The sequence below is a fragment of the Mustela putorius genome, unplaced genomic scaffold (genome assembly GCF_011764305.1).
Source record: "Mustela putorius furo isolate JIRA1106 unplaced genomic scaffold, ASM1176430v1.1 tig00003988_pilon_pilon_pilon, whole genome shotgun sequence".
In the NCBI taxonomy this organism is placed as follows: Eukaryota; Metazoa; Chordata; class Mammalia; order Carnivora; family Mustelidae; genus Mustela; species Mustela putorius.
The window spans coordinates 3,491,377-3,511,176 of NW_025422127.1; positions in this window are offsets into that span (position 1 = coordinate 3,491,377).

Consider the following 19,800-nt stretch of genomic DNA (forward strand, 5'->3'; position numbering starts at 1 on the left):
AGCCTCACAACTTTGTTAGGTAGGTAGAATTCACTTTTATTTATTTACAGTTAAAGAGTGATTTGTTACCGTCACTGTCACCAACCAAGCAAAGGGAATTATTGTGTCCAGAACAGACATCTTCTGACTCCAAGTCCAGGAGAAGTTTCTTGCCTTTTATACAACACAGCCATTCCCTGAGCTGTCTGGTGCACTGTGTCTACTCCATATGGCAACCTCAGATTTTGCAAACATCAATAGGAAACAGGAGTTCTCATATTGGTTTATTGGCTCCTGAATAATATCTTAGTCTGGTGCAGAGAGATTCTCCTCCTTACAATTTAATCACAGGTGGATTTAAGGAGATATTTAGAAGAGAGGCTAAAGCAAGAGACTGAATGATTTCTGGATTATCAAATTCCTGATGGGAGTTGAATGCATGACCTGGGTGACTCAGGAAAGTTCTTTTAGATTTTAAAATGCTAGTGTAGCAATAATGCATCTTCAAATTTTAGTTAAAAAAAAAAACATAGGATTTTGTATTGAGGAAACTGAGCCTATTGGCAACTTTTTATAACAATGCAAAAAACAATACGCTGAAAATTCCCAGTGTTATAGCAAATGAAATGTTGAGAATATTTCACAAATCTACTGTGAGGAAAGGCTCAAATTAAATTTTATAATAATTCTACCAGATAATTCCTTACTTTATTTTCTTTTTAAAGAGCCTCCTTCAAAAAAAAGTCTCCTTCAAGGTTTTTTAGTGACTAATGGAGGAAAAACTTAAAATCTCCACTTCTAAGAAACACTGTATGCTAGTAATCTCCTCTTCCAATTATTTATTTAGGTATGAAGAAATGAAGACATTTCTGCATCTGGAAAAACACCAAAGGACTAAAGTTCATAGGAGTAGGACCCCTTTAAATCAAAGGGTGTGAAGAAATAATCAGGTTCCAAGTACGGAGAGACATCATGGAAGCTGGATCAGCAGGTGGAGAAGCTCTGTCTTAAAGACTGAAACTTGTGTACCTAGCCTGGACATCTTCTGCCTATCCTAGACCTACATAACCAGACCCTCAGATCCGGCATCTCCGTTTGGGTATTTGAGAAGCAGCTCAAGTTAAACATGTCCCAAACTGGACTTGTGATTGTCCATTTCAGCTCACCGTTCCAGCTATTCCTGTTCAAAACCCTGAAGTCTTTGATTCCTTTCTGTTATGCCCTACATCCAACTAATCTGCCAACCTTACTGGCTTTATCTACAAAGATGTCTACAGCCCATCAGTGTCTTCATCACTACTGCTACCTCCCTGGTCTGAGCCACCATCATTAGCAGTAGCTTCCTGTCTGGTCTCCTGCCTCTAGCCCCACCCTGACCTTCCTGCTCGGTTTATTCTCATCAGAGCAGCTGGAATAATCTTTTATTTTTTATTTTTAATTTTTTGAAGATTTTATTTATTTTTTTGAGAGAGCGGGGGGGGAGAGAGAGAGAGAGAGCATGGGGGGCAGTGGTGCAGGGAGGCAGAGAGAGAAGCAGACTCTCCACTGAGCAGGGACCCCTTTCTTTCTTTCTTCTTTCTTTCTTTCTTTCTTTCTTTCTTTCTTTCTTCTTTCTTTCTTTCTTTCTTTCTTTCTTTCTTTCTTTCTTTCAAGATTTTATCTATTCATCTGATAGAGATCACGAGTAGGCAGAGAGGCAGGCAGAGGAAGAGGGGGAAGCAGGATGCCTGCTGAGCATAGAGCCTGATGCGGGGCTCGATGCTGGGGCCTTGAGATCATGACCTGAGCTGAAGGCAGAGGCTTTGAGCAATGAGCCACCCAGGTGTCCCTAGGGAGCCATTTCAGTAAGGCTTTCCTTGGACACTTTATTTTTAAAATTGCAGCTGGCCCACTTTCCCCAAGTCCCTATCTCTCTACTCTTGCCTTACTTTTGTCCGTAGTATCTACCACCTTCTAATATATATTTACTCACTTTTCTAGTGTGTTCATTCACTGCTGTATCCCCAACACTCAGAACAGTGCCTGGCTCAGGTAGATACTCAGTTCAGTATATGGTGAGCAAATGAATAAATGACGCTATTGTTTCTTGATTTGGTTGGGGGAAATTCTGAGTTGGATTTTATCATTTCCCTTCCTTGCCAAATCTGGAGAGTTCATTTTAAGACTAGAAAAGTCATTTCTGACATTATGGGGGTTCTTGCTCCAGTTTATATAAAGAGCTTAGGAGGACTACTCTGTTGCTATGAGAAAAACAAATGTTTCTTTGGGATTTGTTGATCAAGTGCCCAAGTGAGAGGAAAACAACCCACGGGGAGCTGTTTCTTCCTTCTGACACTCCCTCATAGCAGGACCTCCCCTGACTTGGGTGGACTCCACCAAGAGTCTTAGGGTGATGATGATAGCCCTGAGAAGCTTGTTAATAGCTAGAATGGGAGACAGAATGCCTCTGAAATGAAGATATCAAAACCAGGAAAGTAGGGACTTTATGGAGTGTTAGGCATTTGCACTGCCTAGTGTATGAAGAAGGTAGGTAGGCAGGAGACACACTCTACCTTCTACCTCTTCCTTCCCTGATCACTCACAGAGTTTTTCCATGAGCTTTATAATTGCCTGCTTCTATCTCCCTCACTTAGCATATACTCAGTAGAACTGGAAGTCACACATTGATGGCTTTGTGACCCTACAGATGTTGCTGGGAAATAGGAGCCTGCCCCTTTCATTATATCTGTAATTTGCCTCCATAGAGTTGGCAATATTTTGAAAAACTTAAATTTGGGGGGAAGATATTTTATAGCCTGACTTTAAATTTGTGATGAATTCTCTTATTCTGAATACAAAAGATCCCACAAGTCTTGCTGAAAATTTTGGCATGCTCTATTTTTTACTGGGGGATACAAAAGAGGCAACAGATCATATTAAAACCAACAAGAAATAGACTGTTCATTAAAGGGACTTTGCACACTCATTGTACCATCAAATGATTATCATGTAAGAAACCAATACGGTGTTTGAAAATACAAAAGCCAAATTGGGCATGCTGTAGAATTCTGATGAAATGGAACAAATGAAAATTTTGAAAAATGAGTTTTGTTTTTTTTTTTTTTTAAATCCAATAGAGTACATTTATGTTGCTTTTTCTGCTGTGATCATAGGCTAAGTGTCATGGAATAAATATTCTAATAGCATCTCTTCTCCAAAATAGTTGCTGCTTCTCCCCTGCCTCTAGCTTTGGGGAACATACATATAATAATGACTAATCTTTTTTGGTAGTTGGCTTTAGCCCTGGACACCTTCAGTCATTGACCCGTTAGTCTGCTCTTGGACAAGATGAAGGGACCTGACAGGTATGGTTTAGTGGAGAGCCTCATGCCAAGATCTGAGGGTATCACATGAGAACTTTGTTGGCAACATGGTTTTATAATTCCTTCCACTTCTTAAGGTTCCTGCTCTAGCTCTGCCTCTAACTTGTGGTAGGGTCCTAGACAAATCACTTCCCCTTACTAGCCTTCATTTTCCAGAGTAGGCTGGATTCATTTTCCCTCTTTTCCTTTGTGTTGTGGAGTGCCAGACAACCACTTAGCTGCCCAATGAAAAGGACGGTTCACCTTTTATTCATCATAATAACATGAATATAATACCTTTGATTTGTGTAATGCTTTATTAGATTTTAACATTCACAGGACCTCTGCATATCTGTTTAGCTGACAATTACCTATCACTTCTCTGAAGAAAGCTCCCTTCTAGGGGAGCGGTGTTTAGGAAAACTTTATAAATGGCGTGATCCCAAAGCAAGTGCTTGTTAAGACATTTATAAAGAGTAAGGAAGAAAGGAAGGCACAGGGAAAAGGCAAACTGTTTTACTTCAACAAATAATGAAAATCAGTTTGTTTACATGCTTCTTTACATTCCTAACACTTTAAAAAGCTTTGTTGCTTAAACTGTAATTTCACAGTCAATTAATCTACCACATATTGTATGCTGTTTTCTGTACACTGCTGTTTTAGGGACCCCGAGCCCAGAAACAGCAAGTTCTTTTCTCTTTTTTTTTGGTTGATTAGAACGTGACTGGGCACCATCTGATCTGTAGGGGGGGAAAAAACACATTAAAAATGGACTCAAGAAAGACCAAGCCTTCCTTGACAGCGAGCTTCAGGTTAAAAAGAGATGTTGATTCCGGGGTTGTCAGAATCTGGGATTTGGACTTTCGGAAGCTGGTCCTGATTGCTTTCCTTGATGTTTTTGTTTCAGTGTGGCATAATGCAGATGAATTCCAGAGGAAACAACATTAAAGTGTCACATGATTTTCATAAAAATCAATGGGGACATAAACAAGGGGCACTTGGAGGAGTTGATGTGCTTCTGAAAGAGAAAAGAGGAAGGGTACTAGACTGCATATGTGGCTTCGTGGGTTCAAGTCCCAGCTCTGCTGGTGGGTGGAGTGACCTTGAGGGTTTTACTTCACCATCCCCTTGCTGGGTCTCAGCACTGACAGGAGAGTTGATAGGACGGCTTGATTGCTATGGCCTCCATGCTTCAAATATGCTTATCTTATGATGCGAGTCTTCGAATAAATCCTAGCTGTCACTAGAGGAATATGCGAGAGGAACCATGAACACACACACACACACTTCCAAATATTTTAAAATATATATGTGACACACACACACACACACACACACACACTCACACTCACACACACTGGCATTGTAAGTAACCATGGTCTCTAACCAGGTTTTCTTCTGGGGCTGTGGACTGGGACGTGTCTAACATCGATCCACTGTGTTGTCGGCACTCATGTCTTCTCCAATCATTTTGGCTGAAAAAATACTTCAGGGGTCATCATCTAGTATTCTAGTTTATGTCTGAATGAGACTGTAAACTTCACAGGACAGGAATTTGTCTTTTGTGCTTTATGTTCTATAAAGCACCATATACATTTACACAGCTCTATAAATTAGAAGAATAAAAATAAGTGCTGATCCAACACATTCATTCATTTAATATTTAGCAGATTTTAGTGATGCCTTCGGTATTTTACCCTCAGATGTTTTACAGTGTTTGGAGTTTTTATGGTAGTCTCTCAGAGGCAGACTTTAAGTTTGAATTTTGCCTTTTGGAGAGGCATCAATTCTGAATGTCCCTTCCGGGGCCCATTCTTTAGCCATGGAGAGACTCACAGCTGACTTACCTCAGGAGCCTCTTTAAGGCCATTTTCTGTTGCATTAGTCGGCTCCCTTTGGGTAACATCCAACACTTTTCATTGCTATGTATACTTTTCCAATTTTATACAATTTATGGGCAGCTCTTTTCAGATGAATCTTCCTAAAACACTGACTTCATCATGTTATTTTCGGGCTTACAGACTCACAATGTTTCCAAAATTAACTCTCAGCCTCTCAACTTGAAACTCAGGGTCTTCCATCAGCAGAGAAACATGTTCTAGCAAGCATCTCCCAATTACCAAGCATGCAACTAAGCCGGCAAACTAATGAAAACAACAAAAGACTTTCCTTGAAGTCCTGTATCCTCTATCATTACTTTATCTCTATTTCTTTCATAAAAAAACTTCTTGGGATAATTATCTATGCTCAGCCCACTCTCCAGCCTTCTACTCACTTGGCAACTCACTCCGGCCAACTCACTCTGGCTCTTAAGTTCATTGTTCTACTGAAACCACCTTTCTCATGTTTCCTAGCGATCTCCATGTTACCACATCCCATGGCCCCTCCTCTGTCCTCTCTACATGACCTCTCGGCAGTGTTCAGCATGTTCTTCTGTTTGTTTTTCTGACTACCCCCTTGTAATCTCCTTTGCTACCTCCTCTGCTGGACTTCAGAATGTTGGACAGTTTCCAGGCTCAGCCTGGAGCCCTCTTTTGTTCTTGTACTTTTTACCCAACTAGTTTTATTCAATCCCATGGCTTTAAATAACATCTACAGGCAGATAGTGATCTTTTAGATCTCTAACTAATTACCTGGACTCCAGACAGACTCACCTGTCTTCTTTCAGTTTGAGTTTGGGTATTGTGGCCCACACAACTGGTTACTTTCCCAGTATCCACTTTCCCCAGTAGAACCTTGATATTGTTTGGGGTAGCAATGTGCACAGCTAAGGACTACATTTTTTGGACTCCCTTGTAGCTATAGGTGGTCATGGGAGATGCCAGTTAAAGTCTTCTGGAGATTTCTGGGTAATTTTCAATCTTGATCAAGACAGACACCATCCATTATTTTGCTTCCTTCTTATTCCTGCCTGAAACATGGACCAGAAGTTGGAGATGGAACACATATATTGTCATCATAGGGTGACCATAAGAATAAAAGTCATTTAGTTTTTGGTATGTGATCAGGAAAGGAGAGGGGGCTTTGAGGAGCTCCACCAGCCCAGAACTGCCAATCCCTTCCCTGGCATCTTGCTATATGACAAAAACAAACACCTCAGTGATTAAGCAATTGCTATCAAATTTCTGTAGGTAATTCCTACCCTTGAGTGATACAAATATACAAGCATAAAAAATAACATGTCCAATAAGGAACTCTTGGTTTTCCCCCTACCCTCGACCAAATTCTTTTTTTTTCAAGTCTTCCCCAATTCAGTAAGAGTTTTCACCACTCTCCAAATTGCTCTAGTAAAAAGCCTAGCTATTAATCTTAGTTCTTCTCTTTCCCTCCGCTGTCCTTTTGCCTCATAATCACTAGTGGATCCTATAGGTCCTTCTTCCAAAAATACATCTCTAAGCATTTTGCTTCTTTCATTCTTACTGCCATCGCCTTGGTCCCACCCTGTGCCACTGCCCAGGACTCTCCCAACTGTCTCCCTACTTCTGTTCTTGCATCTTCCTCCACAGTCCATTCCTCTCAGGGCTACCACAGTGATCTCTGGAAAATATAAATTACCTCATCTGATTTGCCATCTGAATCCCCTACCCAATCTAAAATAGTTCACTGGCTTTCTATTGTAATGAAAATAAAAGGTGAGTCCTTCACCATGGTGGAAAAGAATTGACTGGATCAGTCCCCACCTGCTTTTCCAACTTCACCCACACGACTCTCCCCCTTCTCATTGTGTACCTACCACATCTCTGTCTTTGCAAATAAACATGATCTGTTATTCTCCCAAGAACATGCTCTCTTGCAGTTCCCTCACCTGATGTCTGCAGGTTGACCCAATATAATTTAGGTCTGAGCTCAAACATCATCTCCTCAGAGAGACTTCCCTCAACATCCAAGCAAAAGTGAGCAGCCTTGGTCTCTGACTTTCAATACCAGTCTTTTTACTTTTTTCCAAATCAAATCAAGTCTATCTCAAGGCTTACCATATCCAGGAAACCTTTCTTCAATTACTCCATTCCACAAAGATTTTTTGTTTCTTGATTCCATTGTGCTTACTGTGTCATCTTTTCCAGAAGGTGACCAGACACCGTCTTTGCTGTTCACAGGTTGTTTTGGTATGCATGCCTCATTTTCCTAAGCAGACTGTAAGCTTTTTGAAAATGGAAGGTACTGAATTTCCTTGAAGAATTTCAGTGCTTGGCTCATGGCTAGGACTTAAAAATATATATTAATTTAATGATGCTCAGATTTTCGGTAAATGGTGCCTTCATATTAATCATCTGCTTTTGTCTTTACACTATAGGGATCTGGGCAGAAATAGTTCCCTGTTTGCTTATAAAGAGCATCCCTAATGATTTAATTTTATCTTTTGTCTCTGTGGCTAAAATCAAGGTAAGGTCCTAGTATATTAGAAAATAAAGTATGTTTTGTAATCATTTTCTTTCAGTTGGATTTAGAACCGCATGTGATGATAGTTATGGTGTTGACTGACATTGCTGTCTTCCACCAATATGCACACATGTCAGGTGAGGCAGGGTTGGACGTGAGACAGTGACCTTTAGCTTACAGAATTTTTATTTCAATGTAGGAAAAGTGTGCATTTGTTTCTATTCAAAATGATGCTGTGGATGATTTTCAGCAGGACCTGAAGTTCTGGTTGATTTTTCCAGAAGTGATTAGTGATTATGGATTTGCACAGATCCACTCATACTTCTTTCCTGGTATCCATGGCAACATAAATGATACATCTTTGAGAGGCTTAATAGGGGCAATCAAAGGAACTTTTCTTGATGCAAAACAAGCTGGTTTATTTGAGGTTCAAATCCCCACTGCAGGTCTCATTAGGACCAGTCATTATCAGGCTGAATGAACCAAACCAGGAAATGAACAATTATTCTGTGAGGGTATCCTATTCCTACTTTTATTTGAGATTTTGTAAGAGAAGTAAAAGCTTGCTTAAATTTAGTCAAGATTCAATAAACCTAGAACTAACTGTTTCTTCTCAATGTATTTATTTCTTGGGTCAGTTGGGTTAGCAATCTCACAAAGGTACTCTGTTCAACCTTATTTAGATGGATCTTTGCTTTAAATTCAGAAAAATTCAGCTGAAATTTAAATCAAATCTATAATGAAAGGGTTGAATCTTTAATAATATGAAAGATCAAAACCTAGAGAAATGTATATTTAAATTAGGGTTATCACAGAACACTCTCTGGTAGAGTTACCATAGTTTAAGGGGATTATAAAATTCTCCATATGTTTACAAGGAGGATATAATGAGCAATGATCTCAAAACAGGCACTCAGGAAACATTAAGTAAATTTAATACCCTTCCTTACTAGTAAAAAGAAAGAAAAGCTTCTACATAACAATTTGAAAATTATGAAGAGAATATGTCCATGGTAAGTATTGTAAATCAGTAGAAATTGCTCTAAGATGATATTATGGTTATATTTCTTATAGGAAAGATGTCTTTTTAAAAACATTCTGATTCTACATTTTGCATTTTCATTTTAATTGAGGTTGGATGAGAAATAGGGTTTCCTCTGTGGGACGCATCCATTGGTTTGACATCCTCTCTAATCCAGTGCATTTTGTGTGTCTAGGCAATATTCTGTGTGTATCAGTGAAAAGGTCATCGGCGGCTAATAGCTCTCTGCTAAACTTCTGTTGGTGTTTATGCTTAGGTAGAAGACTGGAGGACAATGTATATGTATGTGCTGGTGTTGATAGTTTTCCCGAACAGATGGCAAAACGATAAACTAAAAACGTATGTACTGCATTGTAAACATTTCCTTCTGAGTGATTTGGCAGACTGACAATTTTCTGACAAGACAAGGGAGGGAATTCAGAGCCTTAGGAGAAATTTAACGCTTGAAAATAAGGGAACGAACAGGAGGTTATTTGCATGTTTAACTCTCAAAATCAAAAAGTGAGTTCTTTCAACAAAGAGATATTATTTTTGAATTCAGCTGTGGAGGACTGATAATCTATATCAGTTTAGAGGTTGATATCTTCTATTAGCCTCCTACTCACGTTTCTTTGAGGATTTTGTTACATGGCTCATTTTAAATTCTGTCCTGTCTCCGAAAATCCTGAATACTTTAACACGGGGACTATTTTTGGTGATGCCCAAAGTAGGTCTTTCCCAAAAGACCTTTCTGAGGTAGACTCAGGATGATCTGGAGATACCCAAAACCCGAGTCTCATTTTTGGAACAAAAACTTCACCATGAAGCAAAGGAAGGGACAGGTTCAGAAGAATGATTTCTCTGAACAATCAGTCAAAGCAGGGAGCGTCATTCCTTGAGGGTGGACTTGCTCCTGGGTCCTGCCCCTTGATGGGGATCTGGGAACCTGGAGACTGTACCAATCAGTTATGAGCTCTTTTGCAAGGTATCCCTCTGGAAGACACTGAACGCTCTGTAATCATCTCCAGGTCATCACTGCTTTCCCTTGGGGCAACCTCTGCCACCTCCTGGGAAGTTCTGTCTCTCCAGGAAGAACGTCCCTTGGGATGAGTGGCTTACCTGTGCACTGGGCTCTCATAAGACCACCTCGCATTACATGGACCATAGGATTCTGTGACATAGGCATAAGAATAACCAATATGGAGATTAATCCCAAGTAAAAAAAAAATGATGGTCAAGAGGAGGCCAAGATAGGAGGTCAACAAACATGTGGGCAGATTCTCACCAGAAATGCAGTGAGAAGGACATATCTCTCCTCGCCCTCTGGCACTCACAACAGCTAGTGGGAAATTGGGGGTATTTCCTGTGGTTACTTCTAGTTGGAGAATAAAATGACTTTAAAAAGCATTTATAGACTATAATTTATACAGCAGTTTTAGATTTAAAGAAAAGAATAAGCAGAAATTACAGAGTTTCCACATACCTGCCCCCCTGCCCACCGGAGTTTCTTCTATTACTGACATCTTGAGTTGGTGTGCCATGTTTGTTACAATTGGCGAACCATTATCAATACACTCTTATTAACTAAGACCTATAGTTTACATCAAATCTCACTCTTTGTCTTGTAAAGTTCCCTAGATTTTTCCAAATGCTAATGTCATGTATCCACCATTATATTATCACAAACAGAACAGTTTCACTGCCCTAAAAATCCACCATGCTTCCACTACTTAACGTTCTTCTGCCTCAGTCTACTACTCCTTGGAAACTTGGTTTTTTTAAAAACTGTCTCTATGGTTTGGCCTTTTCCAGAATATTATATAGTTGGAATCATACGGTATGTAGAATTTTCAGATTGACTTTTCTCACTTAGCAATATGCATTTAAGCGTGCTCCATTTCTTTTTGTGGTTTGGTGGCCCAATTCCTTTTATTGTTGATTAATATTCAATTGTATGTAGGTCCGGCAGGTTATTTATCCATTCACCAATTGGTGGTCCACCAGTTGCTTCTAATTTTTGGTAGTTAGGAATAAAGCTGCCATTAAGATATCAGTGTGTAGGTTCTTTTTTGGTGGATGCCAGGTTTCTGCTCATTCAGATAAATGGAATGTGATTACTGGATAGTAAGGTAAGAGTATGTTTAACTTTATAAGAAATAGCCAAATTGTCTTCCAAAGTGGCCAAATAATTTTGCATTCTCACCAGCAATGAATGAAAGTTCCTGTTACTCCACATCTTCATCACCATTTGGTGTTGTCAATGTTTTGGATTTTAGCCATTCTAATAGGTTTGCAGTGGTGCCTCCTTGTTTGAATTCACAATTAAATTTGCAATGTAATGTCGAATATCTTTTCATATGCTTATTTACTATCTGCATGTCCTCTTTGGTGGGATGTCTATAGATCTTTTGACTACTGTTTAAGTGGGGTTTGTTTTCTTATTGGGTTTTTGAGAGTTCCTCATATATTTTGGATACAGGCCTTTATCAGAGGTGTCCTTGCCAAATATTTCCTCCCAGTGCATATGTTTCTCCTCATCTATGGCTTATATTTTTATTCTCTTAATGGCATCTTTGGTGCAGAAGTTTTTAATTTGGAAAATTGATTGATTGATGGATGGATTTTTGGAAGGAGTTTTGGAATTTGAGAAGTGCCGGAGTAGTTGTGGTTGGTGAGGAAGTGAAGGGAAGAAAGAAAGGGAATTTTGAAGGAGTGTTGCTGTGACCTACGTACTCCCTTCAGAATATTGGAGGAAGCAAATGAAGAGCTCGCATTAGTTGGAACTAACTTTGTGTTATTGGATTCTACTTCTTGAGCACCTGAACTACATGGTTACAGCTCTTCAGGACTCTGTGACCCTGGGTACTGTGGGTATTAAATGAGTAACATATGGGAGGGCATATGGCAAATGGTAGGGGTGCTCTAAATGCTAGAGCATTTGCTGGATAAGAGCATTGTGGGTGTGTGTGGCTGCCTGAGAGCAGGTCCGGCGCAACCAAACTCCATCCCAAGAGGCAGCGTTGCTGTTCTTGCTCTCACTCCACCTTTTCCACCGCTCTGCTTTGGGAGGGAGAGGGTTTCTCCTCTTTCCAAAGGCTGGCTTAGCATCTCGACTCTCGGTATCCTCGTTTTCAGTCTTCGCATGTTCCACTTAGAAGAGAAAATTGTGGTTTGGGGAGTCTGAACGAGTTTAGGCCATTTAATTGCCATATAATGAATTTAAAGCTACGTATTCTACTACATCTGTGATCACCAAGACAGAATATCGATCGAAGCGCACTATAGTTCTTTGTATGATAAAAGCATTTTCTTTTTCCAAGAGAATAGATGAAACGGGATTGCAAAGGCTAAGATTTTCTCACTTTAGAAAATACAGCCCACATAGAACAACTGATTTTGTTTCTATCTTGCTTTTCTACTTACTGGCCAAGAATTACCCTCTTTGAGCCCTTTGGCTCCCTATCTGAAAATGAGGTCAATGACACCCATAACTGCAAGGTTGTGAAAAGTAAGTGAGATGAGCACATAAGTCTCCTGACATGGTGACTGAGACATGGATGGCACTGGGTACCTGTTCTTTTCACCTCCTTCCCTTTGTATTACAGAAAGGATTTCTTCTAAACCCTATGCTGGAGCTATCTACTCCCCACCCTTTGGGAAAACCATGCCGTCTCTTGCCTATGTAACTTTGTTGCTGTTATTAATTCTCTGTGAAATATATCTTCCTTCTCCTTTTCAACTGTCCATGTATTTGATGGTTTCCTGATTGCTTTTCTAGAGGACTGGTTGTTTTCACCTTTCTGATCTCCTGAGCTTAGCATGTCAGTGTCTTGTCTTGTCTTGTTCATATGCATGTACTTTTAATCACGTCCGTCATATCCCTCCTGCATCACTTCTTTGGCTGGGTCCTTCACCATGTGTGTCTAACCTTGGCAGTTTAAATATAGTAGGGGACTACTGAACAATTGATATTTTGATTAAAAATCATCTCGATGGGTTTCTTAAAGCCCAATGACCTTCTTTACCTTACAATGCTTTGTGGACCTTATTTGGATTCTCCTGCAAAGATTTTTGTTCCTTTTAAAATATTCTTAATTCTTGGGAGTGCCTGGGTGGCTCAGTAGGTGGAGTGACTGATTCTTGATTTCAGCTCAGCTCATGAGCTCAGGGTCCTGGCATGGAGCCCTGTGCTGGGCTCTGTGTTCTGCAGGGAACCTACTTGGCCTCTCCCTCTGCTTCTCTTTCTGCCCCTGCTCTTTCTCTCTCTCTGTTTCTAAAATAAATAAATAAATTCTTTTTAAAAAATAAAATGTTTTAATTCCTTTGAAGTTAGAAAACAAAAAGGTGATACAAATTATAACACAACACAAAGGATGCTTGTGAGTATTTTTTAATAACATAGGTTGTCACGTTAAAAGTAGATCAGCATGTAAAATTATGCATATGGCATGATTGCAACTACATAAACTATTACCTAAAAACGATGAAACTGATAATAACTAAGAAAACAAGACCCAGGCATGAACATTGAATTATTTTTTTGGAATCCACAATACTATCATTTGCTTTTGATCCCATTTGTAGAAGGAGACTGTTTTTTGGCCCACAAAAAACTATAGTCAACTATATTCACTGTGCATGGGGAACGATTCTTCTTCTTCCCACTAGGGGTCACTGTGGTTCTTTAGCTATTTTTTTTTTTTTCCATTTGGCATCCTTATTAGGGGGGAAAAAGCATTCTGTCATGGTTATTATTTTTAGCAAAGTTAAGAGAAATGTTAAAATGATAGCCTCCTTTTTTAAACACAAAGAAATATTTTCCAGAGCAATTGTACTTCTTTTTCAGATTCTGCATTCCAGGCCATAGCTATCAGAAACATTTCTATTTTACATTGGTGACCCAAATTTAATTTATTAGTGTGAAACATTACCACTATACCATTTATTTTGCTATTAAAATAGAATTGCACCCAGTGCTTTCTACGGTGTAAGAATAATAGAGGACTAACCTTTTCTATTTTTGGTTTGCCTTAAAAAAAAAAAAAAAGATTGTTTCCTAGCAGTACAGAGATATGGCTTCTAGAAGAATTCATTATTACTAATGAAGTATTAAAATCAATTAATGATACATGAGGTGTGCACATATAAGAACCATTTCTAAGGTGAATGCAGGAGGTCCAACAAATTCTGTTGACATACTACTGTGTCTTTAAAAGAATTTTTCACTGGTAAATTCAGCAGGGATATAGACTATGATTTTTCTGTTTGAAAAAGATCAAATATGAAAAATTAGAAAAAGGAAAAATAGCTCCCAGTATTAATAGGATGCACGTTGAGTATAACATCATCTGAAATGCCTAAGCGACGTAAGAATCAAGGTCCTTAGCTTTTCTACTTGAGTCTTAAATTCATTTGACTATAAACCAGAAAGCTCTAAATTTTATATTGCTTTGAAAAACCTCATCTTTTTCTCTACTTTTTTTTTTTTTAAGCCTTTTGCAGCCTTGAAAAGTGGTTCATGATCACCTCACAAGACCATGTTTATTTTTCACAACTTGGTTCCCTGGGTGTTCTTATTCCTTTAGCATTTTTGTCAGATTCACAGACATCTCCCCCAACTCAGACTGTTTCTTGATCAATCTCAGGGTTGATTATCCATGATCTAACATGGACCCTAACGTTAGCAGGATTAGAGAGATGAGGGTTTGCATTGCATACCAGAAACCTACTGACCACTCCAATAATCTGCAAGATCTGCACGATTTCTGCTCCCATCTTCTGACTAAAATGAACAGCTCCATCTTCCTAACTGCAGAAAGCGCTGCAGAGGCTATAAGCAGCAGGCAGGGCTGCAGGTAGTGGGGAGTCCTGCTGAGCGTGGAGGTCTTTCTTTCATTTCTGGCAAACCCAATCTCCGTCCTTGCTTTGGGTAGCCATTTTCACAATTGGTTCTCTCTAAAGCCATGTGATTAACGACTGTCTGGACATGATTAATGATGTATAACTGACTAGCTAAGATTTTGGCAGGGGGGCAGGGGGGCGGACGCGGAGCATTTTCCTTTATTCCTTCACAGAATGCATTCAGCTCCTGTCTATAGTCCAGAATCCTCCAAAGCTGTTTAGAAATATCATTTTCTTTGGACTTTCCCTAGCTGGGGTTTCCATCGTTTAGTTCAGTGTTTCTCAAACTTTTAAATGCTCCACTTGGAAATACAGGCTTTTGACAGGGGAGAGAGTCTCTCATGGTGGGTTTGGAGTCAGAAAAAATTGGATTCAAGCTCTAGTTTTCCCAATTCCAAGCTGTATGACTTCCAAGCCCCATAACCTGATTAAATCACTCTTGGGATCCTCTTCTTTAAAATGAGGATAGTAACAGTGGTAAGTGGGATAACGTGTATAAAGTGATTAGCATTCTATCTGGTACATGGTAAGAATTTAACATGTGGTAGGAACTACTAGTAGGAGTAGTAGGAGTAATAGCAGTAGTAGAAGTAATAGAAGTTTCTGTCAGGGTGCTTGCCATGCCACCATGATGAAGGTGCGTTTTGGCTGGAGAAGTGGGCTGAGGTTAAAGCTGGGCTGGTTCCCTGAGGAAACGTGCTGTAATTGGCAAATTCACTCAGTGACTCCTTGGGTACTGTGATGAGCCAGGCACCAAGCCAGGTCTTAGGTGAGCAGGCTGCTGTCCCTGCTCTCCTGAAGCTGACATTGGTGGGGGGAGACAGGTGGTCTTCCAGAAACCTGGGGAGAGTGGAAAGTGCCAGGCAGGAAATCTAACAGGGTAATGGGACCCAGTGGCTGGGACTGTGGGCTTGGGATCCTTAGATGCGGTGGTCAGGGAAGCCTCCTTGAGGAAATGGCCTTTGAACTGAGCTCTTATGATGGTAAGAAGCCAGCCAGGGGAAGACTGGAGGTCGGGGGCTCTCTAGAACAAAGGGAACAAAGCATGGGGCTTTGAGAGGAGAACACTTGTCCTATTTCAGGAGCATAAGGTTAATGTTGCCTGAACCAGAGTCAGGTTGTGTAGGGCCTCATAAACATGGTGAATAGAGGTGTGTGTGGGGGGGCGGGAGGGGTGGACACACCTCTGATGATAACAAAGGGAGAGAGAAGGGAAAAGGAGTATTCGAGGCGCTGCACCTGGGGCTCCCTATATTCTAACGGGAGCACATTGCTTTCCTCTGAGTGTGCCTCTCCTTTCTGGGGAAGCCTGTTGCCAACGTTCTTCCAGCCACAGACGGACTTTCATTGCTTGCACACCTCTTTCATTCCCTTCCCTTTCCTTCACCAGCCACTTTCCGAATCGGGCTCAGCCCGGCTCATCAGCGTTCCTCCCATGCACCCTTGCTCAACGTCCTTCTCTGCCACCTTGGATTAGACTCATTTCTCAGTGCAGGCAGCAGCTGTGAGCTGGTCTCGTGGGCTTCCCCCTCACCTGGTCCCTTGGTCACACACAGTGCTACACAGCAGCATCAGGAGCCTCTGCCCCTACGCCCAGGCCTGAGTAAGCCACCTTTCTGTCCCCACACCTCCTAATGGCTCTTGCTTGTCAGGCAAATACATGATAGAAACTTTGTCCTGCATCCTCCAGACTCCACTCCCGTTCTCAGCCATACCCTCCACTTTGCAGGTTTGCATTCCTTTTAGTTTATCTAAACCTCAGACGCCTGATTCCATGATGATGTTTGAGCCCTTTTTTGGGTCCTAATGCTCCTTGTTACTCTTGCAAATGGGGCTTTTCTCAAATCTTCCTGTTGTTCAAGGAACAGCTTTATGAATCATAAATCAGCTTTATGAAGCTTTCTCTTACTCCCCAGCACTCCCTCCCGCCGAACTGGGAGGACCCCTGCCTCTGAACTCTGGAGGTGCTTTCCTTGTGCCTTTCCTATGGTGCTTCTGTCCTCAACTTCTGGTGTTTCCTTGTGCACATATCACAGTGTGTTTTCACGGCAAACTCCTCCTGATCCGGAAGTGACATTCATTCAAACTGGTTTCCTTCATGGGTGCACAACTATCTAGTAAGTTCTTTTTCTTTTCTCTTCTCTTTCCTTTTCTTTTTTCTTTTTTACCAAGATAAGCTATAACAAGTAAATAATAAATGTCAGAGGAGCATTCCCAAAAAGAGCTAAAAAAGGGAAGCACTCACGTCTCATCGGGGTGGTCGATGGAGTAGCTTCAGGAACAGGGTGCAGTAAAGGTGATTCATGGAAAAGAATTGTTATCGGCAGAGGCTTGGACCTGGTTAGAATGCAGTGCAAAGAAAGGAGCACAGGTTTTCCTTCTTATTGCACGGGAGGGGGTAAAATTCCAGCTGTTATTTAATAGTTTGATCTTATTAATTTATTAATCACGAGATGATTAAGGGGATTGAAGAAAATAGCATATGTAAATGAGCCGATATTAGCTAACTTTGAGTGCTTAGCTTATCTAATCCTCCTAATGACTCAATGAGATCATCACGCTTCCTTTTAGCCTGAGTGTAACTGAGATAACCCAAGCATGACCTTTGCCATTGTGCCTGGTCTGTGAAAAGTGGCTAACAAATGACAGCAATTATTTTCTTGTTGATATTTATTAAAAGGCAACTAGTGATTAACATGCAAATGTGGTCTCAAGGAAACTGATAAGCGTTTTTCCTCTAGTATTATGGTGAAGCTATAGAATGACTGTGGAGCATCAACTTGCATGTGTATAGGTAGGAATAATGGGGCACGGGTTAGGTTTGAATTTTAGTTCTCATAGATGTTTTGGTGACAGAATGCACAAGAAAATCCACTAAGTCCACCTTTTTTTGTGTTGGCTAATTTCATCCTTCATTGACAACTCGGGGAATACATGATTGGAAATGTTTGTACTTATAACTTGTGTGTTATCAAGAATCTTTTGGCTATTAGACAGTTAGTTCCATAAAAATGAACGAGATATTCTCTTTTGGAAGAACATGTGCTAATTCTATTGGTGCCAAGGGCTAGTGTAAACTTTCTAGAGGCAAGACGCTAGATCTGAGGTAGCAAACCCCGACAACTAGTCTTTGAAAAATGAGTTTTGTCACCTTATGAACTGGTGTATTTGAACTTCTAATTATTCCAAATAAAAAAAAAAACCAACTGGTTCCCACATATCGGTGTGGTTTCTTGTCACAATTGCATTGGACCAAATATTTTGTTTATGCCTGGAGAAAAATAAAAATGTAGATAACTTATTTTGTGGTAGATGTAAGTTATTTGACATTACGTTTTCTTAAAAATTATAAGAATGAGCAGAACCATATCGTGGTCTAGAAACCAGAATTCACATAAAAATTTATGATAAAAAGTCTATCTTAAACTTTGAACTTCTCTCACTCCATTTTAGGCTGTTCTCCTAGGCCCTGGAGGGTTGGGTTTGATCTTTTTTTTCTTTCCTTTAAGTGAACCATTTTAGAGATAATAGATTTAGGTGTTAAGACATTTTGTTTTTTAAAGACTTTATTCATTTATTTGACAGAGAGAGAGGCAGGCAGAGAGGCAGGCAGAGAGAGATGGGGTGGCTGAGCAGGCTCCTTGCCCGATTTGGGACTCGATCCCAGGACCCTGGGAACATGACCTGAGCCAAAGAGAGGCTTTAACCCACTGAACCACCCAGGCACTCCTAAGTGTTAAGACATTCTTAGGTATTAACACCTTAGTTTACAACAACCTTATCAGGAAGGGAGAAGCAGAGACCCAGAGGCTTGCATGGAGAGAATGTGGGGATTGGCCAGCCGGTGAGCAGAGGGCTTTTCTGTGGAGAGCTCTCAGTGCCTGGAGGCTGACAGCCAGTTGGGAGGATTGGAGAAAAGGGACATCAGTAAAAAAACAGCCAGGGACTCAGGACTGACTTTGCAAGTTCCCCTATGCTCTTCATATCATCCTTGAGTCAGGGCAGGCTCTCACTAACTGCAGGGTGAATCAGACTCATTTTCACCTCTCCTCACTCTTCTTTCTTCCTCTCCTCAGCATGTCCTCTTCCCACTACCATGATCTCATGGGGTTGGTTGCTCCATTATTTGACATATTCTTAGGGCATCTTTCTGGCCAGAGGGCCAACCTCCTAATTTTCTACATCTTACCAAACTAAGCTGTGAGGGCCAGTTTCATGGGTGTGTGACCTGAGCCGATGCGCAGGGCTCTGCATTTAGAATGCAGAAGGGCCACATATAGTTTTAATGCTCTGCTGTCACCGTCTCGAAATCCTTAAATTTCATTTTCATTTTTCTTATTTTTTAAGATTTTATTTATTTATTTGACAGACAAGGATCCCAAGTAGGCAGAGAGGCAGGCAGAGAGAGAGGAGGAAGCAGGCTCCCTGCTGAGCAGAGAGCCCGATGCGGGTCTCGATCATGCCCTGAGCTGAAGGCAGAGGCTTTACCCACTGAGCCACCCAGGTGCCCCTTCATTTTTCGTTTTCATTTCAACCCTCCTCTATATTTTCATTTCCTACTGGGCCCTACAAATCATGTTGCTGGTCTTATAAGGTGTGCTGATACACTTGTGACTTAAGGAATCGTAAGACTATTTGATTTTAAAAAGAGAGGGTAGGAAGCATGAAGGATGGAGATGGCTGAGGGGCAGAGAAGTTCATATGAGCCTGGGGGCTTTCTTTGGGTCTTCAAGACACAACTCATACTGTGGATTTGTCCCACTTGCAGGTTACACCAATCCTGTCTTTCAAGAGTAATTTCTTCCTTACCTCTATTTTGAATCTCCATGTTCCCTCTTAAAACCTATTCCTTTTTGTTCTATTCTCCCTGCAGCTGCTGACAACCAGCCATTATCTCCTCTGTACTTAAAGGCCATTGTAGTTACCCTGCAACACTTTTCTAGGCTAAGAGATCCCAATTCTTTTGTCCATCAGCTTGAATGCTTTTTTTTTTTTTTTTAATTGATGCTTCCTCAAAGAAGAACAGCAAGTTCAGGTAGCATTGTTAAAATCAGGGCACAATTAATTTCACATCTAGCTACAATATTGCCAACAAAAGGAACAAAGACAGAGATGGCACCAGCGAAAATCACTTTTTGGAATTAAGCTAAAATTAGCTAAACATGTTGTAATTACAAA